This window comes from Microcaecilia unicolor, chromosome 3 (genome assembly GCF_901765095.1).
Source record: "Microcaecilia unicolor chromosome 3, aMicUni1.1, whole genome shotgun sequence".
Taxonomy (NCBI): domain Eukaryota; kingdom Metazoa; phylum Chordata; class Amphibia; order Gymnophiona; family Siphonopidae; genus Microcaecilia; species Microcaecilia unicolor.
Window position 1 is genome coordinate 83,455,250 of NC_044033.1, and position 24,685 is coordinate 83,479,934.

The following is a 24,685-nucleotide window of genomic DNA, read 5'->3' on the forward strand; positions in this document are numbered from 1 at the left end:
TTGATTTGTGCAAGCGAAACTTAGCATTGGGAAGCGGGTGGGGTGGAGGAAGCAATTTTCAGAACTACTCACTCAGCAGATACTATGCACTCGCAATCCAACATCAGAGGGCTGCCACTGACTGCAGTTTTTTGAAGGGGGTCAGTGGGCTGCTGAGACTTCAGCTAGCAGGGTTTGGGAGATCCTTGCCAGTTAAGGTATTTAGGGCCCTTTTAATAAGTTGCATAGGCGCCTATGCATGCCCAATGCGTGTCAATTTGGAATTACCGCCTGGCGACCATGTGGCCCAGGCAGTAATTTCATTTTTTATGCGCATCTACTATGCGCACCAGAAAATAATTTTTTCTGGTGTGCAGCGCTAACCAGGCAGTAAAAAAGCGTTCTTCACGCATAGACCATTACCACCCGGTTAACGTGTGAGACCTTACCGCTAAGTTAATGGGTGGCGGTAAGGTCTCAGACCCAAAATGGACACGTGCCAATTTTCATTTTGCTGCCCATCCATTTTCAGCCCAAATTTTTAAAAAGGCATTTTTTACAGGTGCACTGAAAAATGGATCTACGCACGTCCAAGACACGCGCTTACACTAGTGCAGGCCATTTTTTCAATGCACCTTAGTAAAAGGACCCTTAATTTCTAAGTTGGGGGGCAAGGGAATGGGGGTGGGATTGCAGGGAGATGAAATGCGTGCCAACCCACTGACCCACCCAAACATTGCCTTCTGGCTATGCCACCAAGGACACCTCCTGCAAACCCAAGGGGGTTCTTTCCTTCAAAGTCCGTGGTGTGAAAAAGAATTGCCTAGACCACAGATGTTAATTTGGGGAACAGTATAGGCTGTGTGACCCTAGGGGATCTCTCACTTGGTCTCTTCGTGAAAATATTTCATGAGCGGTGTTTTGTTCTAAACCAGAAAATAAATCTTTGTCGCAGTCAGCAATCAGGAAAAAAAAAACAATATCACTGGCAAGAAAAATCATAAGACACAGTCTGTCAGTTTTCACAGAAATGCTCAGTTCAAAGTACATTAAAAAAAATAAATCCAATCCACATGAATGGACTCTTCAGACTTGTAAGTATGCTGTAGGAATGCTAAGAGCTCCCTGGGGCTTCCCTTCTAGCCTGATTTACTCCAGAGCCCTTCCTGGAACATCTTGCATCTTCTTCTCCCACAGAACCAATGATAACCACCTGGTGGCTGTTCTGGCTGAATCTGTGCAAGTCTTTTTGCCTCTGAAGGAAAGCAATTGCGTTAAATGCTCTGGATAGCATAATAATTAATAAATGAACAACCCAAAGAAATCTGTGAACCTCACTTTTAGGTTAATCAGACATCTATTTTTAAAAAAATCTATTACGGAATGAAAAAAGCACATGCTCATAAATACATTTGGGTTAATTTTTAAATGGGATGTCCAGCGATATCTGCTAATTCACATAAAGTACTGCATAAGTTAGGCACATTTTCAGCAGGGCTGCAAATATAGGGGTCCTTTTACTAAGATGCGCTGAAAAATGGCCTGCGGTAGTGTAGGAGCGGGTTTTGGGTGCATGCAGAATCATTTTTCAGTGCACCTGTAAAAAAGGCTTTTTATAAATTTTTACCAAAAATGGACATGCGGTAAAATCAAAATTGCTGCATGCCCATTTTGGGTCTGTCACCTTTCCGCCAGCCATTGACCTAGTGATAAAGTGTCATGCGGTAACTGGGAAGTAATGACTTACACGCATCAAATGTCACTTGGCGCACATCCAATACGCACGGCAGAAACTAAAAATTATTTTTTGGCTGCATGTATCGGACACACGCCAAAAATGAAATTACCACAAGAGCCACGTGGTAGCCATTCAGTAACTCCATTTTGGCACACGTTGGGCTCGCGTAGATGCTTACGTGGCTTAGTAAAAGGGCCCCATAAAGGTTAATTCTATAACTAGGTGCTCATAAGTGCTCTTTTGTAATGGCACACATAAGTGCTATGGGGTTAGATTCTATAAATGACGTCTAAAAAATCAGAGCTGAAAGAGAAGATTAAGCAGTATTCTATAAGCCAAGCCTAAAGTTGGGCATGGTTTATAAAATAACACTTAAGCGGTCAGGTCACATGCAAATTTAGGCCCCACCATTTGCATGGTACAAATGCTTGTGTCTAAATTTATGCGCAGAGCACCGTTATTCTATAATGATGTGCGTAACTGAAATCCACACCCCCGATCCGCCTTGAAATGCCCATGACCTCCCATTTCTGTGCCCTCTTTTTCAGACCATGCATAAATTTGCTAACTTTAAGTTTAATTAGTGCCAATAATTGATTGTTAAAAAGCCAATTATTGTCACTAATTGGCTTGTTATTCTATTAAATTGGGACTGCGCCTAAATTTGTGCACACAATTTTTGGGGACTTTTTTAGAATCAGAGAGATAGTGTGCAAATGCAATGGGGTGTACACATGGGCAAAGCATGAGAAGGGCATGAGCAAGGTTCCCAGTTATGCATGTAGCTTACAGAACACAACGGCCCTGATGATCAAAGGTAAATGCGGGTGCTAGAGGCCACTAATGCCAGACTAGCGCTTCCATTTATCAGTGTGGGATGATCGTACGAGCACACAGGGAATACCGTCAAGCTCATTTAAATTATATTTATATGAACTTGACTGTATTCCGCCTGTATGATCAGAGTACTGTGCACTGATCGTATGGGCAGAATAGTGCCTTAACCCTATGCCAGCTTGGAGCTGTGTTAGGGTTAAGACTCTCTCCCCCCCCCCCCCCCCCCATACATGCCAGGCAGCCCGGGCTGCCACCATCAGTCCTGGGGATCCAGTGGAACCCCAGACCCCTCACTCCCCCAGCATGTAACCCCCTCCTACCAAACACAAGGTCTGCAGGTCCGGTAGACCTCCAGATCATTCACCCCCTGAGCACAAAGCGTCACCCCCCCCAAACACAAAGTGCCCCTGAACAGAAAGCACTCCAAAAAGCCTAAAATACCCTTGTGGTCCAGTGGGACCCTTGACAGCCCCCTACTAGCCCTCGTGGTCTAGAAGTGGAGTGCCCCCTCTCCCTTCCTCCCCGAACCCAACCCCCTCCCCTCATACATCAGAAAAAATGAGGGACGGACTAGCGCTCCCTCCCTCCAGTGCCATCTCAAAGTGGTGGGATGCAATGGGCAGGGCTTATATGGAAGTTAAGCCCCATCCAGTGATCAATACTAATAATGTGTCTAAATTTGCATGTTATTAGGGTTGATCACTGGGGAGTTAATTCCCCACGCTGTTCCGGTGCTATTTTTACAGCACTGTTTCGGAACAGCGTGTGGAATTGAACATCAGTCTTTAAGTTATGTGCCTTCTTGCCTCATTTAGCTGCCCACAGTTACATCAGGTCTATGGTTGGTGTAACTGCGGGCACATAAATTTAAAGGCACATCAGTGCTAGGTTACACTACTGTTCTGTAACTGAATCTTGGTGCAAGAAAACAACAAGGTAACTGATCCGCAAACTCCAAGATGGAAACAAAACAAAGCAGATCAGTACAGACAAAATCAAAGTTTAATAAAAAATTAGTGAAATGAAATAATAAGCCTGACATAGGCCGTGTTCCGCCCAACTGGGCTGCATCAGGGGCTACAAAGCAAACAATAGTACAACTATTAAAAACATATATAATATATAATAATGGGCATATGTCCGCTCTGTAAAAGGGCTCTATAGACACCCAATATCTCCACCTAAAGGGCTGGATTCAGTAAATGACACTGAAAATTAGGCACCAGGAAAAATTAGCACTCAGCACCATTCCATATAGGGTGCTGTGGGCTGAGTGCTCTTTTTAGACTAGACCTAGTAGGGATTCATGTGTCCCACTTACATTAAGTGAAACCTGGAGTAAATCTTGGTATGCGGGTTAGGCGCGGATCCCCAGAATTCTATAACACTGCATGCATCTTTTGTGAATGCTCCTGATTCACCCATGCCCCTCCCATGGCCATGCAGAGAGGGAGTTGTGCTCAGAAGGCAAAAATGGATCCACGTCCAACTGGCATAGATGGAACTGCACTCACCAAGCATAGAAGGCTCAGCATATAAAGATGAAGCAGCACTCAATGGGCAGCAATGGAGCTGCGCTTAACAGACAGCAATGAAGCTGCACTCAACAGGTTGTGATGGAGCTGAGCCCATTAGGGAGAGATGGAGCTGCACCCCGTCATCAGCAATGGAACTGTGCCCCACAAAGGAGTCGAGGCCACCAGGCACAGGCGGTTATGTTCAGAGTCAGGACGAGGGCTGCGCTCCACACAGAAACAAAGAATGGGTTTGCTCCCCATTCAGAAATTGAGCCATTTGGGTAGACTGAATGGACCATACAGGTCTTTTTCTGCCATCATCTAATATGTTATGTTTTGTTAACTGAACTGAGACTGGGATCAGTGAAGCATGAGTGGACCATGCTAGATATGATGATGTGGCCACCAGATGTAGCCACAACATATTCCACAGCCAAATACCGAACAGCACAGCATTTGGAAAGGGGAAGCCATGCAGTACAGACAGTGATGGAGCCGCACTCCATATGTACCGATGGAAAAAGCTCAACAGCCACGAAAGAGCTGAATTCTGCCGATACCATAGAGCTACGAGCTAGCCAAGCAGTCATAGCCATGCACTGAGCTGCAGCTGTCACTGTGAGGCAAAGGCCAACAATAGCCACAGGAACTGCTGAAGGCTGACACAGTTGGAGCTGCTAACAACGAAGGAGTACCTGTAGAGCAAAAAGACACAACCACATCACCTGCCCAGTGGAGAGAGCGCACATGAGACAGCAAGAACCTGACAGTATGCAGTGGACAGTGAGCCAGGCAGCCTGCTTAGCCCCCAACAAGATGGTCCCAGAACAGCGGCCATGAAGAGGCCAATGAAGGCACCACAAACTATCTTCCCTTCTGACTCCTATCAGGTGACTGAATCCAGACAGCTGCAGAAGCGCAGAGACACCCCCTCTCTTCCAGAATGCCACATAAGCAGAAAACTGCTCTCATCCAGCATTTTTTTTCAAAGTTCTGTGAGGAGGAAGAAGGAAATGGCAGGAGAGGGGGGAAAGAGGGGGGGAGGGACCTGGCACCTCCAGGTGTACCCCATCAGGCACCTCCAAGCTCTACTGGAACCTGGAAAAGGAGCCATAGAAGCAGGAGAAACCAGGAGCTTGTGAGAGACCATCCACCGCCTGCTGGAGATACAGACTGACCAAGCAGCATACCATCCTATGTGGCACAGTTCAGTTTGGTACTCTCTATCTCCACCTGCTGGTAGATGGCCATAACCCACAAGTCTCTGGATTTGTCTGCTGATGATGACAAGGAAGGATAATTATGCTGTACACACTGACCTGCACATCTCAAGTTCTACTTCTATGACCTGTCTAATATGGGGCTAAATATATATAGATATGAAAATAATGTATCATCTATGGTAATAAATGTTTATAATTAATTTTATATTTCTTTAACAGTCATTTTTAATCTAACAAATAATGAACAGAAGACATGTATAAAGAGGGGAAAGAATGAGCTCAAATATATTGTAGGAGTCAATATTCAAAAGAGTTTAATTGGGCAGGAGAGGCTCTTGCCTGCTTAACTGCACTGAGGTGGTCAAGCCATAATATTCAGCTGGCACTTAATTGGCTAGTGCCGCTGAATATTCCCTCTGAGTGCCACAGCACTAACCAGCTAGGATAGGGGCAGTCCAGGGAAGGAGCATGGACAGAGCCAGTACTTAAATGGTAATTATATATGGGTATTCATATTAAGGACTGTCACAGGCTACAAATCATTCAGCACATGGTGATAAAACTTATCAACAGTCTCAAGAAATTCAATCATGTGACACTCCACCTCAAAAATGCCCACTTGCTGCCCATATCCCACCAGATCACATACAAAATTCTGATACTTGTCTTCAAGACTCATAACACTGACTCTTACCTCGCTCATTATTTAACTCCCTACACCCCTTCTCGAGATCTCAGATTGGCCTATCGCAACCATCTCAATGTACCAGCCTACAGAGACATTCATAATGAACACACTCATCATGCCATATTTTCAATAGAGGGACTTGAACTCTGGAATGTTCTCCCCTTACACCTTTGCCAACTCCCATCTTTGGCTCAATACAAAGCTGGTTTCAAAACTTTCTTATTTCAAGATGCATACTCGCAAAGATGAGACACTCTTCTGCCAGGACTTGGTGGATCTCTGGTAGAATCTTACAACAGGAGATGATACGCCTTACATTTTTACCCTCCTCTCTCCTTTCAAAGACTCAAGTTCTTCCCCCTATTGTATGTTGTCCAATCCATCAGTCTGTCTCCCGTATTTTAGAATTTACACCGCCTAGATGGTGTCCCCTACAGGGCTGGATAGAAAATTTTTAATAAACTTGGAAACTTGGTAAACTTGGAAACTTAACAGTGGTATTCAGTCCGCTTCCCAATTAAGTGAGCAGATAAAGTTGGGACAACTGAAAGGCTCTCCTAACTTTACCCACCAAGTGAACCATGTACCAGTATGAATATCAGCTTGTACGTGGTTAGCTTCCAGATTGCCACACTAACCTGGATATGCAATACTGGAAACTGGATGCACTCTGGCATTGAATATCCAGGGTTAACTCAAACCATGGCTGTGAGCGGCTTATAAGCCGTTTACCACCGCAAGCTGAATGTCGACCCCTTACTGTTTCCTAGCTAACTCTCTTAGGAGGTCTTTTGCTAAGCTGTGGTAAAAAGTGGCATGCACTAGATTGGATACATAAAATTGGTGTGCACTGGGTCATTTTTTACCATGGCAGGATAAAAGGGCTTTTTTTAATGGGCAGTAAATGGCCGTGGGCTAAAATTAAAAGTAGCTTGTGGCTATTTACTGCCTGAGCCCTTATCACCACCCATTGACCTGGCAGTAAGGGCTCACATGCTACTCATGTGGTAATCAGGCAGTGTGCGCCAAGATGGCCGCATTGACGATTACCGCTGGGAATGCCCCTGGGGTAGAAAATAGAAAAATATTTTCTACCACAGGAAACAGCACATACCAACTTCGAAATTACCACAGGGCACCCACACTACCCCAGCGGTAGTGTCGATTTGGCGCACACTACCTGCGCATTAACCCTACCGCTGCTTAGTAAAAGGACCCCATAAATATACTATTTTCATCATTGCTTGATCATTTTTTATGTCTCCACAGTTCATGTATCCATCATGACTTTAAATGATTCATATATAATTTTATGTATGAATTATTCATATATAAAAAAGTTACACAAAATTTTCTGATATATATATATAAGAAAATTTTGTGTAACTTTTTCATAACTTTGAAAAATCCTACTTATCTTTAATTCTTCATCATCTTTCCACACTTGTGAGCAGTGGTTAACGCCCTCACAAGTGCTAAAAGCGCATTATCCTTAAAATCGAGCGTGGTACCGGAAGATTGGAGGGTGGCCAATGTAACACCCATTTTTTAAAAAGGCTCCAGGGGAGATCCGGGAAATTATAGACCGGTGAGTCTGACGTCGGTGCCGGGGAAAATGGTAGAGGCTATTATTAAAAACAAAATTACAGAGCACATCCGAGAACATGGATTACTGAGACCGAGTCAGCACGGCTTTTGTGTGGGGAAATCTTGCCTTGACCAATTTACTTCAATTCTTTGAAGGAGTAAACAAACATGTGGACAAAGGGGAGCAGGTTGATATTGTGTATCTGGATTTTCAAAAGGCGTTTGACAAGGTACCTCATGAAAGGCTACAGAGGAAATTGGAGGGTCATGGGATAGGAGGAAATGTCCTATTGTGGATTAAAAACTGGTTAAAGGATAGGAAACAGAGAGTGGGGTTAAATGGGCAGTATTCACAATGGAGAAGGGTAGTTAGTGGGGTTCCTCAGGGGTCTGTGCTAGGACCGCTGCTTTTTAATATATTTATAAATGATTTAGAGATGGGAGTAACTAGCGAGGTAATTAAATTTGCTGATGACACAAAGTTATTCAAAGTCGTTAACTCGCGACAGGATTGTGAAAAATTACAAGAGGACCTTACGAGACTGGGAGACTGGGCGGCTAAATGGCAGATGACGTTTAATGTGAGCAAGTGCAAGGTCATGCATGTGGGAAAAAAGAACCCGAATTATAGCTACGTCATGCAAGGTTCCATGTTAGCAGTTACGGACCAAGAAAGGGATCTGGGTGTCGTCATCGATAACACACTGAAACCTTCTGCTCAGTGTGCTGCTGCGGCTAGGAAAGCGAATAGAATGTTGGGTATTATTAGGAAAGGTATGGAAAACAGGTGTGAGGATGTTATAATGCCTTTGTATTGCTCCATGGTGCGACCGCACCTTGAGTATTGTGTTCAATTCTGGTCGCCGCATCTCAAGAAAGATATAGTAGAATTGGAAAAGGTGCAGCGAAGGGCAACTAAAATGATAGCGGGGATGGGACGACTTCCCTATGAAGAAAGACTAAGGAGGCTAGGGCTATTCAGCTTGGAGAAGAGACGGCTGAGGGGAGACATGATAGAGGTATATAAAATAATGAGTGGAGTGGAACAGGTGGATGTGAAGCATCTGTTCACGCTTTCCAAAAATACTAGGACTAGGGGGCATGCAATTAAACTACAGTGTAGTAAATTTAAAACAAATCGGAGAAAAGTTTTCTTCACCCAACGTGTAATTAAACTCTGGAATTCATTGCCGGAAAATGTGGTGAAGGTGGTTAGCTTAGCAGAGTTTAAAAAGGGGTTGGACGGTTTCCTAAAGGACAAGTCCATATACCGCTACTAAATGGACTTGGAAAAATCCAAAATTCCAGGAATAACATGTATAGAATGTTTGTACATTTCGGAAGCTTGCCAGGTGCCCTTGGCCTGGATTGGCCGCTGTCGTGGACAAGATGCTGGGCTCGATGGACCCTTGGTCTTTTCCCAGTATGGCATTACTTATGTACTTATGTATTCCATGTTTCATCTACTGTGCATTTTCAGTGATCATAGGCATCTATTTACTACTACTATTTAACATTTCTAAAGTGCTACTAGGGTTACGCAGCGCTGTACAGTTTAACATAGAAGGACAGTCCCTGCTCAAAGAGCTTACAATCTAATGGACAAATGGACAGACAGTCAAGTAGGGGCAGTCAAATTGGGGCAATCTAGATTTCCTGAAAGGTATAAAGGTTAGGTGCCGAATGCAACATTGAAGAGGTGGGCTTTGAGCAAGGATTTGAAGATGGGTAGGGAGGGGGCTTAGCGTAGGGGCTCAGGAAGTTTATTCCAAGCATAGGGTGAGGTGAGGCAGAATGGGCGGAGCCTGGAGTTGGCGATGGTGGAGAAGGGTACTGAGAGGAGGGATTTGTCCTGTGAGCGGAGGTTTCGGGTGGGAACGTAAGGGGAGATGAGGGGAGAGAGGTAATGAGGGGCTGCAGACTGAGTGCATTTGTAGGTAAGAAGGAGAAGCTTGAACTGTATGTGGTATCTGATCGGAAGCCAGTGAAGTGACCTGAGGAGAGGGGTGATATGAGTATATCGGTTCAGGCGGAATATAAGACGTGCAGCAGAGTTCTGAACGGATTGAAGAGGGGATAGATGGTTAAGTGGGAGGCCAGTGAGGAGTAGGTTGCAATAGTCAAGGCGAGAGGTAATGAGAGCGTGGATGAGAGTTCGGGTGGTGTGCTCAGAGAGGAAAGGGCGAATTTTGCTGATGTTAAAGAGGAAGAAGCGACAGGTCTTGGCTGTCTGCTGGATATGGGCAGAGAAGGAGAGGGAGGAGTCGAAGATGACTCCGAGGTTGTGGGCAGATGAGACGGGGAGGATGAGGGTGTTATCAACTGAGATCGAGAGCGGAGGAAGAGGAGAAGTGGGTTTTGGTGGAAAGACGATAAGTTCGGTCTTGGCCATGTTCAGTTTCAGGTGGCGGTTGGACCAGTGGCGTTCCTAGGGGAGGGCTAACACCCATAGCGGATTGCTGATGCGCCCTGCCCCCCGGGTGCAGCACCCCCCGGATGCAGCGTGGACCCCCCCCCCCGGTGAAAGGACACCCCCCCCCCCGTGAAGGAACCCTCCCCGGGTGCACGCCGCTGGGGGGGGTGCTGCGCGCACCTGTCCTCCATTCGTTCCATGCTTCTTCTCTGCCCCGGAACAGGAAGTAACCTGTTCCGGGGCAGAGAAGAAGCATGGAACGAAAGGAGGGCAGGCGCGCGCGGTACACCCCCCCCCAGCGTCGTGCACCCGGGGCGGACTGCACCCACCGCCCCCCCTAGGAACGCCACTGGGTTGGGCATCCATGCAGCAGTGTCGGATAAGCAGGCCGATACCTTGGCCTGGGTCTCCACGGTGATGTCTGGTGTGGAGAGATACAGCTGGGTGTCATCAGCATAAAGATGATACTGGAAACCATGAGATGAAATCAGGGAGCCCAGGGAAGAGGTGTAGATTGAAAAAAGAAGGGGTCCAAGGACAGATCCCTGGGGAACTCCAACAGAGAGCGGAATGGGGGTGGAGGAGGATCCATGATAGTGTACTCTGAAGGTGCATTGGGAGAGATAGGAGGAGAACCAGGAGAGGACAGAGCCCTGGAACCCAAATGAGGACAGCGTGGCAAGAAGTAAATCATGATTGACAGTGTCAAAAGCGGCGGATAGATCGAGGAGGATGAGGATGGAGTAGTGGCCTCTGGATTTGGCAAGGAACAGGTTATTACAGACTTTAGAAACATCAGAACGAGGTAGGCTACACGGGCCCTGCCCCTACCAAATTTTCAAATCTTTCTTCCACTGGCCCTCTGTGAACCCAACCTTCTGAAGAGGGTTGGGAGCTTGTTTCTTCATTGTCACTCTGCCTGTTGTTAGCTGGCTTTGGCCATTGGCACCTGGATGGTGCCAGTGGCCAGAGCTAGATGACAATAAGCAGAGTGTCAGGAGCAAGGAACAAGCTTTCACCACTCTGTAGAACACTAAGGTGGTATAGGGCAGGTGGGCGAAAGGGCTGATGCTAAAGGATGTGAGAAGGGAGCTGGTGGCTGGTGTAGGTGCTGAGGGTGGATATGGAGAAAGGAGCTGACACGGGTAGATGGTGGGGGTAGGAGACGAGGGCTGATGCTGGGGGACTAAGGAGAAACTTGAGGAGAGATTGAGCATGCAGGTGCCTAAAAATGTAATGTACACACAAACTGCTTGTATGCACATATACCTATGAATTCAAATGCATACAATCTGTGTGTGCAAAAATGTACGAGGGAATAAATGCCAAACACACTCCCAAAAACTTCAAAAAGTTCAGTTAAAATGATAACTAACCAAACTGTTTACATCCCTAACAAACACTGCAGGGGGAGGAAGAGATGGAGTAGCGGAAGGATGGATACTGGGCTAAGAAGAAAGAAATGTATCACTCATCTGAAAAAAAAAGGTTGTTTTGTTTACCCTCATATCAGAAATTAGGTTAGCATTGACCATTGTGCTGCTTTTTTTTAATTCTGAATCTTCTTCATGAAACACTTTGCCTTAGAGATTGAGAAATAGCAGTAGTTATGTGTTCTTTAGGAGGCACATAAAGGCATATTATTCATTCAGCATTTTGGAGGGTGGGTCCTAGAGAATAAGATATAATTATTATGTCTCATGTTAAAGTTGATCTTAGCTTGTTGGTGTGGACCCACAGGAAATAGCTCTGTAGGTGCCTGGATGCTTTAGCAACCCCAATATTGAACAAACTTTTTTACTTTGATCAGGGAGCATGAACTTGTGTTCAGTTTAGCACCTCCAGTCATTTTGAAAAGTTGGTTCCTAAGTCTGGACCTATGTATTGGCTTTTTGAGTGTAATTTCAGCAAAGGCCTTAAGGTATTTTGCCTCCCCCTCCAGCAGAATCCTTACTTTTCCTTTTAACAAATCTTTTATATATACCCTCTGGGGTGACAGACTGGCTACATTTCTATATGGTAATTTGCTTTTAAAATATGCAAACACCTCCTAAGGGTGCTAAAATTTACCCGTCTATGACCTGTTGGAAATTTATCCCCCAGTCTGCAAGTGCCTACCAAGCATAAACTCATTGAGGAGTCTGTAAATTAGTGTATTACTATAACATTTTGACAATTTCCACAGTGCCTGGTAAATTCTCCTCTCTTTCCTTTCTTCTCCTGTTATACTTCACATAATAAATCTTTACCCAGGTACCTTCTAACAGCACAGCAGCACAACTGATCTTAAAGAGTGTTAGTCAATCCTGGGCAGATTGGGGAGTTCCTGCAGCTTGTAAGGATTTATCATTTGATCTGAAATCTGTGAGATTTTTCAGATATCTGAAAGCTGCTTCCTTCATTGTCCCCACCCAACCTAGCAGCAGCGACAGCTGTAAACCTGCCCGTATAAACTGTTCCCTTAAATTACACTTTGTTCAAACATTGAGCCATTGTTATCACAGCTGAAGACACTCTTTTTTTTTTTTTTTGTTCCATCGGAAAGAATTTCAACAATGTTCACAGGTTTTGGAGCAAACAGTGGCAAACTATTTATCTGAGGTGTTGAATTACCTGCCAAGCCGCTACTGTAGCTTAAGGAACTGCAGAGGAGTGTAAACAGGTTACCTCCTGCTGAAGATCTGAGGTGCTTTTCCAGCATTCCAGATCTACTGTCCAAAAGCCTCAAGAATATAAAAAATTAAAAGAAAAGAAAAGAAAAAAGAACAAAAACCACAAGAATCTCCTACAAACTCACCTCCAGGCCACCAATTCACTGGCTCAGCCTTCAATCACAGATGTACAAGACTCCTTGGCCACTTCGGGATTGTTGAAAACGTACTCAATTGGATCAAGGGCTTTCTAACCACCGGAACATACCAAGTAAAATCAAATTCAAACATATCACCATCGTGGAAAGCGGCCTGTGGAGTACCCCAATGATCACCATTATCACCAATACTCTTCAACATGATGATGATCCCATTGGCAAAGTCCCTATCCAAAAGAGGACTTAACCCATTCATCTATGCATATGACGTCACAATCTACATTCCTTTCAGACATGACTTGACTGAAATAAGCAAAGAAATAAATGATAGCCTGAACATTATGAACTCCTGGGCAAACTCATTCCAACTGAAACTGAACATTGAAAAAACACACTGCCTTATCTTCTCTTCTCAACATAACAACTTCAAACCTGCAACCTTAAATACTCCAGAACACAGGGCCGTGCCAACACGGTAAGCGGGGTAAGCATGGCAGGGGGGCGCCCCCCTCTGGGGGGCGCCGCCGCACCATGCTCACCTCGCTCGCCCTCCCGCTCCCATTGTTCAACTGCCCACCCTCTTCTCCCCCACCAACATCCCTTTTCTTTTTTTTTCTTTTTAAATTTACCTCCGTGGCGGTCCAGCAGCGCAGCGTCAGTGAAGGAGGCAGCGCTCCCGATGTCTCTAGCCTTCCCTTCGCTGTGTTCCACCTTCTTCTGAAGTCATTTCCTTGACGTCAGAAGAAGGCGGAACACAGCGAAGGGAAGGCTAGAGACGTCGGGAGCGCCGCCTCCTTCATGATGCTGCGCTGCTGAACCGCCACGGAGGTAAATTTAAAAAGAAAAAAAAAGAAAAGGGATGTTGGGGGAGAGAAGAGGGCGGGCCAGGCCAACTGGGACATGGGAGCGGGAGGACAGGGGAGAGAGGAGCATGGATGCGAAGGGGGATGGGAGAAGAGGGCAGGCCAGGCCAACTGAGACATGGGAGCGGGAGGACAGGGGAGAGAGGAGCATGGATGCGAGGGGGGGTCATGAAAGGGAGAGAGGGGAATTGCTGGATAGGGATTAATGGAGGGTGAAAGAGGAGCATGGATGGGAGGGGCAGGGCTCAGGGAAAGAGGGGAATTGCTGGATAGGGATTAATGGAGGGGGACAGAGGAGCATGGATGGGAGGGCAGGGCTCAGGGAGAGAGGGGAATTGCTGGATAGGGATTAATGGAGGGGGACAGGGGAGCATGGATGGGAGGGCAGGGCTCAGGGAGAGAGGGGAATTGCTGGATAGGGATTAATGGAGGGGGACAGATGAGCATGGATGGGAGGGCAGGGCTCAGGGAGAGAGGGGAATTGCTGGATAGGAATAAATGGAGGGGGCAGGGGACAAAGGAGCATGGATGGGAGGGCAGGGCTCAGGGAGAGAGGAGAAATTGCTGGACATAGATGGGAGGGAAGAGAGATGAAGGAGATGAAATGAGGGAAAAGGAAGAGAGGAGAAAAACTGCACATGGATGAAGAAAATAGCCAGAAGCTGAGGACCAGAAATGAAGAAGAAAGGAGGAAAGGAAAGGAATAAATGGAAAGGAAGCCCTGGAAACGGAGTTAAGAGGACAGATAGCAGCAGAATCAGATACTGGGCCAGCATGATCAGAAAAAGAAAGTCACCAGACAACAAAGGTAGAAAAAAATCATTTTATTTTCATTTTAGTGTTTGGAATATGTCCACTTTGAGAATTTACATTTGCTATCTTATTTTGCAATGTATAGCAATTTGTTTCTAAGAATGTTGCTGACAATTCCTGTCAGTGTGGCAAGTGGTGACCGATCATTTTCACGGGGGGGGGGGGGGGGGGGGGGGGGGGGAGGGGCACCGCCGCCAACTGATAGTCTGCAGGGGGGCACCAGAGACCCTAGGCACGGCCCTGCCAGGACACACACTCCCTATCTCAGATATCCTAAAAATACTCAGAGTAACTATCGACCACAACCTCACTCTCGAGAGCCAAGTAAAAACGGTAATACAGAAACCTGCTTATAATCGAACAAGAAAAACGCCCAAGTTCCGACCTAAATCGGGAGATGGACGTTTATCTCACAAAAACGAATAAAGCGGTATAATTGAAAGCCGATTTTTGGACGTTTTCAACTGCACTCCGTCGCGGATGCGGACAAAGTTGATGGGGGCGTGTCAGAGGTGTGGCGAAGGCGGAACTGGGGCGTGGTTATCTGCCGAACAGAGATGGGCGCATTTCACCGATAATGGGAAAAAAGTATGCATTTTTAGCTAGAATTTAGGACACTTTTCCTGGACCCTGTTTTTTTCACGAATAAGGCCCCAAAAAGTGCCCTAAATGACCAGATGACCACTGGAGGGAATCGGGGATGACCTCCCCTGACTTCCCCAGTGGTCACTAACCCCCTCCCACCACAAAAAAATGAAGTTTCACAACTTTTTATTTTCACCCTCAAATGTCATACCCAGCTCCCTGACAGCAGTATGCAGGTCACTGGAGCAGTTGTTAGGGGGTGCAGTGGACTTCAGGCAGGTGGACCCAGGCCCATCCCCCTACCTGTTACAATTGTGCTGCTTAATGCTTATTAGTCGTCCAACCCCCCCAAACCCACTGTACCCACATGTAGGTGCCCCCCTTCACCCCTTAGGGCTATAGTAATGGTGTAGACTTGTGGGCAGTGGGTTTTGAGGGGGATTTGGGGGGCTCAACAGACAAGGGAAGGGTGCTATGCACCTGGGAGCTCTTTTACCTTTTTTTTTGGTTTTGTAAACGTGCCCCCTAGGGTGCCCGGTTGATGTCCTGGCATGTGAGGGGGACCAGTGCACTACGACTCCTGGCCCCTCCCACGAACAAATGCCTTGGATTTATTCGTTTTTGAGCTGGGCGCTTTCATTTTCCATTATTGCTGAAAAACAAAAACGCCAAGCTCACACATTGTTGAATAAAACATGGACGTCTATTTTTTGTCGAAAATATGGTTCGGTCCACCCCTTCACGGACCCGTTCTCGGAGATAAACGCCCATGGAGATAGACGTTTTTGTTCAATTATGCCCCTCAAAATGTTCTACTCAATGTGGAAACTCAAATGAATAAAACCTTTCTTCCCAAGGGATACCTTTTGTAAACTAGCACAATCAACGGTTCTAAGCCACGCAGACTACTGCAACGGTATCTATGCGGGTTGCAAAGAACAACTCACTAAAAATCTCCAAACCGCCCAAATCACAGCAGCCAGACTGATATATGGTAGAACACGATTCAACAGCGCCAAACCCCTTTGAGAAAAGCTGCACTGGCTCCCAATCAAAGAAAGGATCATCTTCAAAATCTGCACTTTAGTCCACAAAATCATCTACGGCATAGTCCCAGGATACATGACTGATCTACCAACTAGAAACAGCCTCAGATCAGCACAATTGTACCTAAACTTACATTACCCAAACTGTAAAGGGCTAAAATACAAAACAACTCACGCATCTAGCTTCTCCTACATAAGCGCACAACTATGGAATGGACTCCCGTATGCAGTGAAAACAATGCATGGCCACCTAAACTTCAGGAAATCATTGAAAACCCACCTCTTCAAAAAAGCTTATCCCACCGATCCAACATAAATCCCCACATCCAGCAACACAAGATAATCTATGATCGTATTGGATAATTTATTATCCTCGACTCCATGACGCCTGAAACACTTCTACCTGTGTCTGCCCCTTCCTTCCGTTCCCCAGGTCCAACATCTCTCCCCCCTCCCCAGGCCAATATTTCCCCCTCTTTTCTCTCTGTCCCTGGATCTGGCTCTCTCCTCTCAATTTTACCTCAAAAGTCCCTTTCTCCATAGAGCTCTGACTGTCTGCTGTTGACCGGAGTCTCTCTGCTGTGGCCCATCCTTGCGGAAGCAGGAAAATACATTACAAAGTGGTGGGCTGGTCAGTAGCAGACAGGCAGGGCCTTGCATGGAGGTAAATTGGGGGGGGGGGGGTGAGAGAGGGGGAGTGCCAGACTGGGGAATGGAGGGGGGGAGAGAGATGTCAGACTTATGGGGAGGGGATACTCGGCCCCCTAACTGTACTGGGCCCTCAGGCACTGCCCGGTTGCCCGAATGGGCATGTGCATTATTGTGCATAGAACTTGGTCTCAATTACCATGTGTGCACTTATCACCTCCTGTTGAAGAGCCACCAAGTGAAGCAAGCTAACTGCACAAATGTAAGTTAGTGTGCCCTAATTACCATGCACTTACTGCATTATGCAGACCATGCCCATTCTCCACTCATGACCTGCCTAATTCCTGCCCCCTGACACGAATTAGCATGAGCAAACTGTCATGCCACTGCAGCAGTTAATAGCATGTCTCTGCGGTAGCAGTCAATACACCCCAATTTGCACATTAACCCCTGGATTCTAGACATGGTGCTCCAAGCTGTGTGTGCAAATCTGGTCATGTGCCCAATTTGTGTGTACAATTTAAATAAGTAATGAGCCAATTAGCATCAATCATTGGGCACTAACAACCGATGATTGGTGTTAATTGGCAACAATTTGAATTTATGTGTGCATCTTGCTAAGCTCTATTCTCTAAAGATGTGTGCATAAATCTTTTAGCACGCAATGGAAAGGGGGCTTGGCCATGGTGGGGAGCATGGGTGGGTCAGGGGCATTGACTAAAGATACATGAGCTATTATAGAATTTGGGGGATCTGTGCCCAATTTATACCAGATTTCAGTTGGTATGCGTGCGTGGATGACGGCACTACACACCATTCTATAAATGGTGCCCAACACAGAGTGCCGTTTACAGAATAGCACTCAGTGCTCATTTTCTTTGGTGTCCAAATTTGGGTGTCATTTACAGTATTTAGTCCTAACAGCTCAGCACACTTTCATAAAAGGACCCCTTGGTCTTTGGTTACTACTACTAATCATTTCTATAGCGCTACTAGCAGGGGCGTAGGTATGTGGGGCCACGGGGGCCTGTCCCCCATAGATTTGGCCCTGGATCCCCCTGCTGCTGACCCTCTCAACCCCCCTCCCACTGCCAACCCGCCGTCGCCATCTGCTACCTTTGCTGGCGGGGGACCCCAACCCCGGTCAGCCGAGGTCCTCTTCTTCCTTCGTTCTGTTTCTGAGTCTGACGTCCTACATGTACAACGTGCAGGACGTCAGACTCAGAAAAAGAATGAAGGAAGAAGAAGACCTCAGCTGGCGGGGGTTGGGGTCCCCCGCCAGCAAAGGTAGGCGACGGTGACGGCGGGGGAGGGTTGGCGGTGGAAGGGGGGTCAAGAGGGTCGTCGGCAGGGGGGGGTCAAAGTTGTTGTTGGTGGTGGCGGCAGCAATGGCGGGGGGTTGTCGGCAATGGCGAGGGGGTCGGCAATGGCGCCGGGGGGGGGGCTAAAATGTGCCCCCTCACCTCAAACTCTGGACCCCCCCCGCCAAAGTCTGGCTACGCCCCTGGCTACTACATGTATGTAGTGCTGTACATATTACATGCAGGTACTTTCTCTGTCCCTAGAGGGCTCACCATCTAAGTTTTATGTACCTGGGGCAATGGAGGGTTAAGCGAAGGAGCTGCAGAGGGATTTGAACCCAGGTTGCCAGGATCAAAGCCTGCTGCACCAATCATCAGGCCACTCCTTCACTGCTTTGGTTGCCCTGAAATCATGACTGATGAGGCATGATGAACATAATTCTTTCCTGTGAACTAAAGGGGGCTTTTACAAAGGCACACTAGCGTTTTTAGTGCTCGCTAAGTTTTAGCGCACACTAAATGCTAGAGATACCCATTTATTCCTATGGGTGTCTCTAGTGGTTAGCACGTGCTTAATTTTAGTGTGTGCTAAAAACGCTAGTACACCTTTGTAAAAGGACCCCTAAAATTGCTATTTTTGCATCTGGATGCCCAGCCCTGGCCAGCCTATTAATTTTAAATGTTCTAAATTTCACAAATGTATACCCTTGACATAAATTATACCAGTCCCTAGTGTCTGGCTGTGAGAACCTTAACCTCTAGCATTTGCTGTCTTTTTATTAAAATTTAATTTTTAATTCCTCCCTTTGTGCAAAGCTGAAAATCATGCTGACAGAGTAATGGATGGCAATAGAGCAGTCTGACAGCTTTAGCAGTTGGGCTGCACTGGCTCATTTTTGAAACTTTCCATTGCTGACTATCCTTTCTCTGAATGTTGGTGACTTCTCTTCAAGCAACTGCTCCACACAGCCAACGAAAAGAAAAACAAGCAGGGAAAGCATGCAGAGACACAGCTTTAGGAATACTTTCTAACACAGATTTCTAAGTGTGGCTGTGGGGGGAGTTGTGATGGGGGTGGGGGGGGGGGGGTGTTTCATAGATGTGTGTGTTTGAGATTATATACCCTGTCTCCCCGAAAGTAAGACATCCCCCGAAAATAAGACCTAGTAGAGGTTTTCCTGAATTGGTAGATATAAGGCCTCCCCCGAAAGTAAGACCTAGCAAATTTTTGTTTGAAAGCAGGGCTGCCGAGAGCCAGACAAGGCCGCCCCCCCCCCCACCCGAGGTCGCCGGGCCCCCCCCCCCATCCCCCCTCCGTCGCTCCCGGAACTAACCTTAAACGCCTCCTTTCACCTTCGCAGCAAGCAGCAGCAGGGCAGACCTCTCCTTCCTTCCGTGCCCCGCCCTCATGTACGTTACGTCAGGCGAGGGCGGGACACGGAAGGAAGGAGTGGCCTGCCCTGCTGCTGCTTGCTGCGAAGGTGAAAGGAGGCGTTTAAAGTTAGTTCCGGGAGTGACGGAGGGCGGGTGGGCCAACCCCGATCCAACCCTAATGTTTCCCCGAAAAATAAGACAGCCCCTGAAAATAAGACCTAGCGCATTTTTGGAGGCAAAAATTAATATAAGACAGTGTCTTATTTTCGGGGAAACACGGTAGATGTGTTTGTGGGTAAGGGGAGTAGACGTATGGTATGAGGATTATAGGACTGTTTCTTGGGGTAGTGAATGTGCTCGGGATATGTTTTTGAATAGGTAGGTTGTCAATGGACATGAGGACTTTGTATAGTGATTGTGAATATATGGGGGATTCGGGCAGTGAGTTATGGTATGGCTGTATTTTTTATTGGTAGTGGGTGTGGTTGTGTGTGTGGAGTATATGAGGTTGGAAATACTTTGAAATATGTGTTTGGATGTGTGGAGCATTGTATGTTGGATGGATGTGGGGATGTTAAATTATTGTTATTTATTTACAAGCACTTGAGTATATGCTCTTCTCACCCCCACTAACAGATCAGAGAGGGAGACCCTCCATCCCACTGCTATGTGGGCCCAGAATTTGAATTATGCCTCCGATGGACTTCATTCTGCCTAGTACCTATAAGCAAAATTTGTTTGATAAGGAGATAGGCTAAGAAGTTATGGTTGTTCATTATACACATGCACATAAAGTCATTCCCTCAGCAGGGCTGCTATGGAAAGGTGTATAGCATTCATAGAAACCCTTGCGTCTGCGTACATAGGGCCGTCTTACCATTTATGAGAATGAATTGCCTCAGGTATGGAATGAAGGCTAGACTTGTGGCATGCCCTGCTGCTCCATGGAAAATCTGAATATTACTGGAAAGAAAATTGTTGAAGAAAGGCCAAAAGGAGGGTTGCGTGTCAGCCACCAAGGCATCCTTAATGATACAAAAGCATGTTATGTGGGGATTTGGCTGCAACAGCTATTAGTGCTGGAGACGGAGAGGCAATTATCCTCACACAGCGTGCAGACACCCACACCAGGCAAAAAGTACAGCAGACAACTGTCTATTCAGCAACTTCCCAGAAGTGATTTCAAATATTTACTTATCCCCTAAGTGAAATAGATAAATGTTTCACCCTTCCAGTGCAGTATGAATGAGACCCCTTGCTCTCTCTAAACCAGGGCTAGGTTTGTGAAATGATTGCTTAGGGTATTTCAGGAGATGGGAAAGGGTAGATCTGGCTTGCTTCCCCCCACCTTTGAAATTCCACTCTTGCCTCAGCCCCACTCACTACCATTTACCACAGAAGTGTCTGACATTGAGAAGCCATGAGCTTTCATTTGCAGACAGTAAGGAACTTCCCTAATTCATCCCAATTTTCTCCCCTGTGAAATTTATCCTTGCCAGAGGGTCACACCTAGCGGCTTCCTTCAGAATCTGCTACACATCAACACATTGGTGTTGCTGTTGTGCAAGGGGTTGAATTCCCTTCCAAGGGGGCTGTGAACATTCTCTGTAGCATCCCCAGCCCACACTGGCCTGTTAAGCAGAAGATGGGACCACTTGTCAAATCCAAGTTCAGTACATGGCTGTGCATACTGCTGCCACTGGGCAGCGCCATGATGCATGATTCATGTTGTTTTCTAGTAGTGCATGGTGGTAGAAGAAAAATAGCTCGAGCCAATAAACTTGTGTGCTACTGTAGCCTTGGTCCCATGGGTGACAGTCTGGGAGACTGGCTAAGTTCAGTGGGGCAGGGACCTGATTCACAAAAAAAATAAGCCTGGTTGGTTAGGGAGCAGGCCAGGGCCAGAGAAATCTCCAGTAGACCAAACAGTAATTAGGAGCTGTTATGTTAACTTGTACAGCGCTGCGAAACCCTAGTAGCTCTTTAGAAATGTTAAATAGTAGTAATAGTAGTAGTAACTCACTCTTAGAAATGAATCAAGCTTGCACAGCAGCTGAACTGCAAAACTCTTTACTGATTCAACTCAAAGAAAAATATCAATGTAAACATTCATCCAACGGGATTGGTATATATATACAGTTCATAGGTAGAAAAAGGGGAAAAGTCCATATTTAGTTAAGCTTTATCAAAAATCCGTCCCATACCAGACCAGTGGATCTGCTTGAAGCTAAATAAAGTCACACCGGGAGTGGGGCTCCTCTGCAACCACTCTCCCCCTGCCTGAGGTGTCTTTTCCCACCAGGCATTCCTTTCTCACATGCTAGGCTCCCCTCTCAGAGGAACTGACTCTGATCACCTCTGCTTCTTAGCTGAAGTTAAACCTGACCTTCAGTTGCAATGATCCACCTCCCTTGGGTCTGGGATTTCCCCTTCGTACTCAGGGTCTTCGCAGGGGCTGGGCAACCAAAGACTCCGCTCTAACAGTGCTCAATGGTTTTATTTCTCTGTTCACCCTGCCCTCTTGGGCAGGGCTTCTTCCAGCTCCACCCACATTAGGCAACTCTACTAGCTTCAATCACCATAATGCCCCCACCTAAATTTACGTTTGGAACCCCCTTATTCTATCTCCCATTTCCGCACCCCCATTTCCAGGAAACACGTAAAATGTAGGCATGTACCTGTTAATTGATTTCAATTAGCGCCAATAATTGCTTGTTAAAAAGCCAATTACTGGCACTGATTGGCTCAATTTTTGGCAACTTTTATAGAATTAGGGGAATAGTGTCTTTGGACTCTGATGGGCCAATAATCAGAAGCTAATGCAGGTGCTAGAGGCTATTAGAGCCATACTACCATACTACCGCCTGTGTTGGCTACCGCCCTATGATCAGAGCCCCTGAGAACGTAAACAACACGTTTGCGGGCTCTGAACACAACTAGCAGGCAAATGCATGCAAAACAGGTCTCTTAGCGCAAGTAGCATACAAATGCATGCTAAATGTATTGCTCCCCAATGATCTGCAAGCAGCATGCCAAACATTGGCACACTGTCCATGGCAAATCCTACACCAGCTCAGAGCTGGTGTTAGGGTTTGCAGACCATTGGGAAAGCATGGTGAGCCCTGTCCAGCATGCATTTGCATACTAGCAGGCCCCCCATTTCCCCCCAATGCATCTCCCCCCCTGCAGGAGCAGGATCCCGGACCCCCCCTACCCCAAGCCAGAGACAAAGGGGCTGAAGCCCCACCCAGCGCATCCCAGGATGCACTGGGCAGGGCTGGGCAATGCTGGAAGAGGAGGGAGTCTATCAACGTCCTTCAACAAAGGTACTAGACCACCAGGTTGGGGGGGCTTGATTTGCAGCCCACTGGGCCACCAGGGCCTTTTTTGGGGTGATGCTAGGGGGGGTTAGGGGGCTGGAGACCTACCGGATCTCCAGCCTTCCCTAAACTTGTGTTGGGGGGGGGGGGTCGGGAGGACTGGAGGTCCATCGGATCTCCAACCCCCTTATTGCTGGCTCGGGGTGGAGGTTCGGTAGGGGCAATCGGATACCAGGGCCATGCTGTTTGGGGTCTGGTGGTCCCATGGACCTCCAGCTTCTGTGTTTGGCAAACAAGTGTGGGAGGACAATCTTTCCGCACTTTACCCTATGATCAGAAATAATAGCACATATAAATCTGCATGCTATTATCTCTGATGATAGGGGCGGTAAAGCCCTATGCTGTTCCAGTGCTATTTTTAAAGCACTGTGGAAAGCGCAGGGCTTTCGATCATCTGGGCATGAATGACCCTAAGTAGACAATGGAGATAAATAAGACAATGAAATATGAGCCCCTTGATATTGAGTCCACCCGATATTCAAAGCAATTTAAATGGCCAAGAGAGGTTCCAGACCATTTAAACCACTTGCAGGGGCTAACTACGAATATTCAGTGGCACTTAATCAGATTGTGCTGCTGAATATCCATGGTTAGCACCTTGTGGGCAATCCTGGGGCGGAGTCAGCACTTAACCATGTAAGATTACCACATAAATTGGGCTGCATGAAAGCTGTCCTATCTTTCTGCGTGAGAAAACAGCAAGGCAAAAGTTCCACCAAATCCAACATGGAAGATAAAAGCAAAAGGTAGACGTGACAAGAAGATAAAGTCTTTATTTAAAATCCAAAGGCCCCCAGAGATTTACACATCTGTGTCCGACATGGACATGTTTCCCCTTGAAACAGCTGTGTCAGGGGCTAAATTAATGCTCCTTCCTCTTGGTGTGTTTGCATAACTGAGGTTGTCAGAGCAAGTTTGTTTCCTCAATTATACATAAGCACGCAGAAGAAGGAGCATTAATTTAACCCCTGACACAGCTGTTTCAAGGTGAAACATGACCTTCCTTAGCGTCACCAGCAGATGAACCCAGAAACTTGTGGGCTGTGTCCATCTACCAGCAGGTGGAGCTAGAGAGCGCTGAATGGCACCTCCTTATAGGATGGAATGCTCCCTAGTCAGTCAGTATTCTCTACCTCCAGCAGGTGGATGGATGGTCTCTCACAAGCTCCTTGTCTTATCAGATATGTAAATCTCTGGGAGACTTTGGCTTTTAAATAAAGACTGTTTATCTTCTTATTATGTCTGCCTTTTGGTTTTATCCTATCTTTCTGCATTACAACTTATGAGGTTAAGTACTGAATTTTGCACATAAGTATTATCTGGCCATGTATGCCTGGATATTCAGTGCCAGCACCGAATATTTGGGAATAAAGCTGGCGGCAGCCAAAAAAATGCCAGAGTGGATTTTTTTTAAACATTATCCACCACTGGCAAAAATATATCTCTAAGTACACATCGATTTTAGCAATATTAGACTATCTGTATAAATAGTTGGTGTAAATATATGGGTATTTTTAGTCTGCATACTTTTATGATAATTAACTTTGATAAAGATGTAATGTTTAGGAAGTGTTTGTATCTTGTTGAGTTGTATTCATTGAAGATGTTAATATTCTTGCTTCTTGCTTCTGCTTGTTTTTAATCTTTATTTTTTTCTGTTATTGTGAATTGTGAGACTAAAAGATACTGCAAACCACTATGTAGATAATGATGAAGAAAAGGCAAATTTGCTAAATAGATACTTTTGTTCTGTTTTTACTGAAGAAAATCCAGGAGAAGGACCACGATGGACTGGCAAAAGTTCATTTGAGAATGGAGTGGATATAGCACCATTCACGGAAGAGAGTGTGTATCAACAACTAGAAAAACTAAAGGTGGACAAAG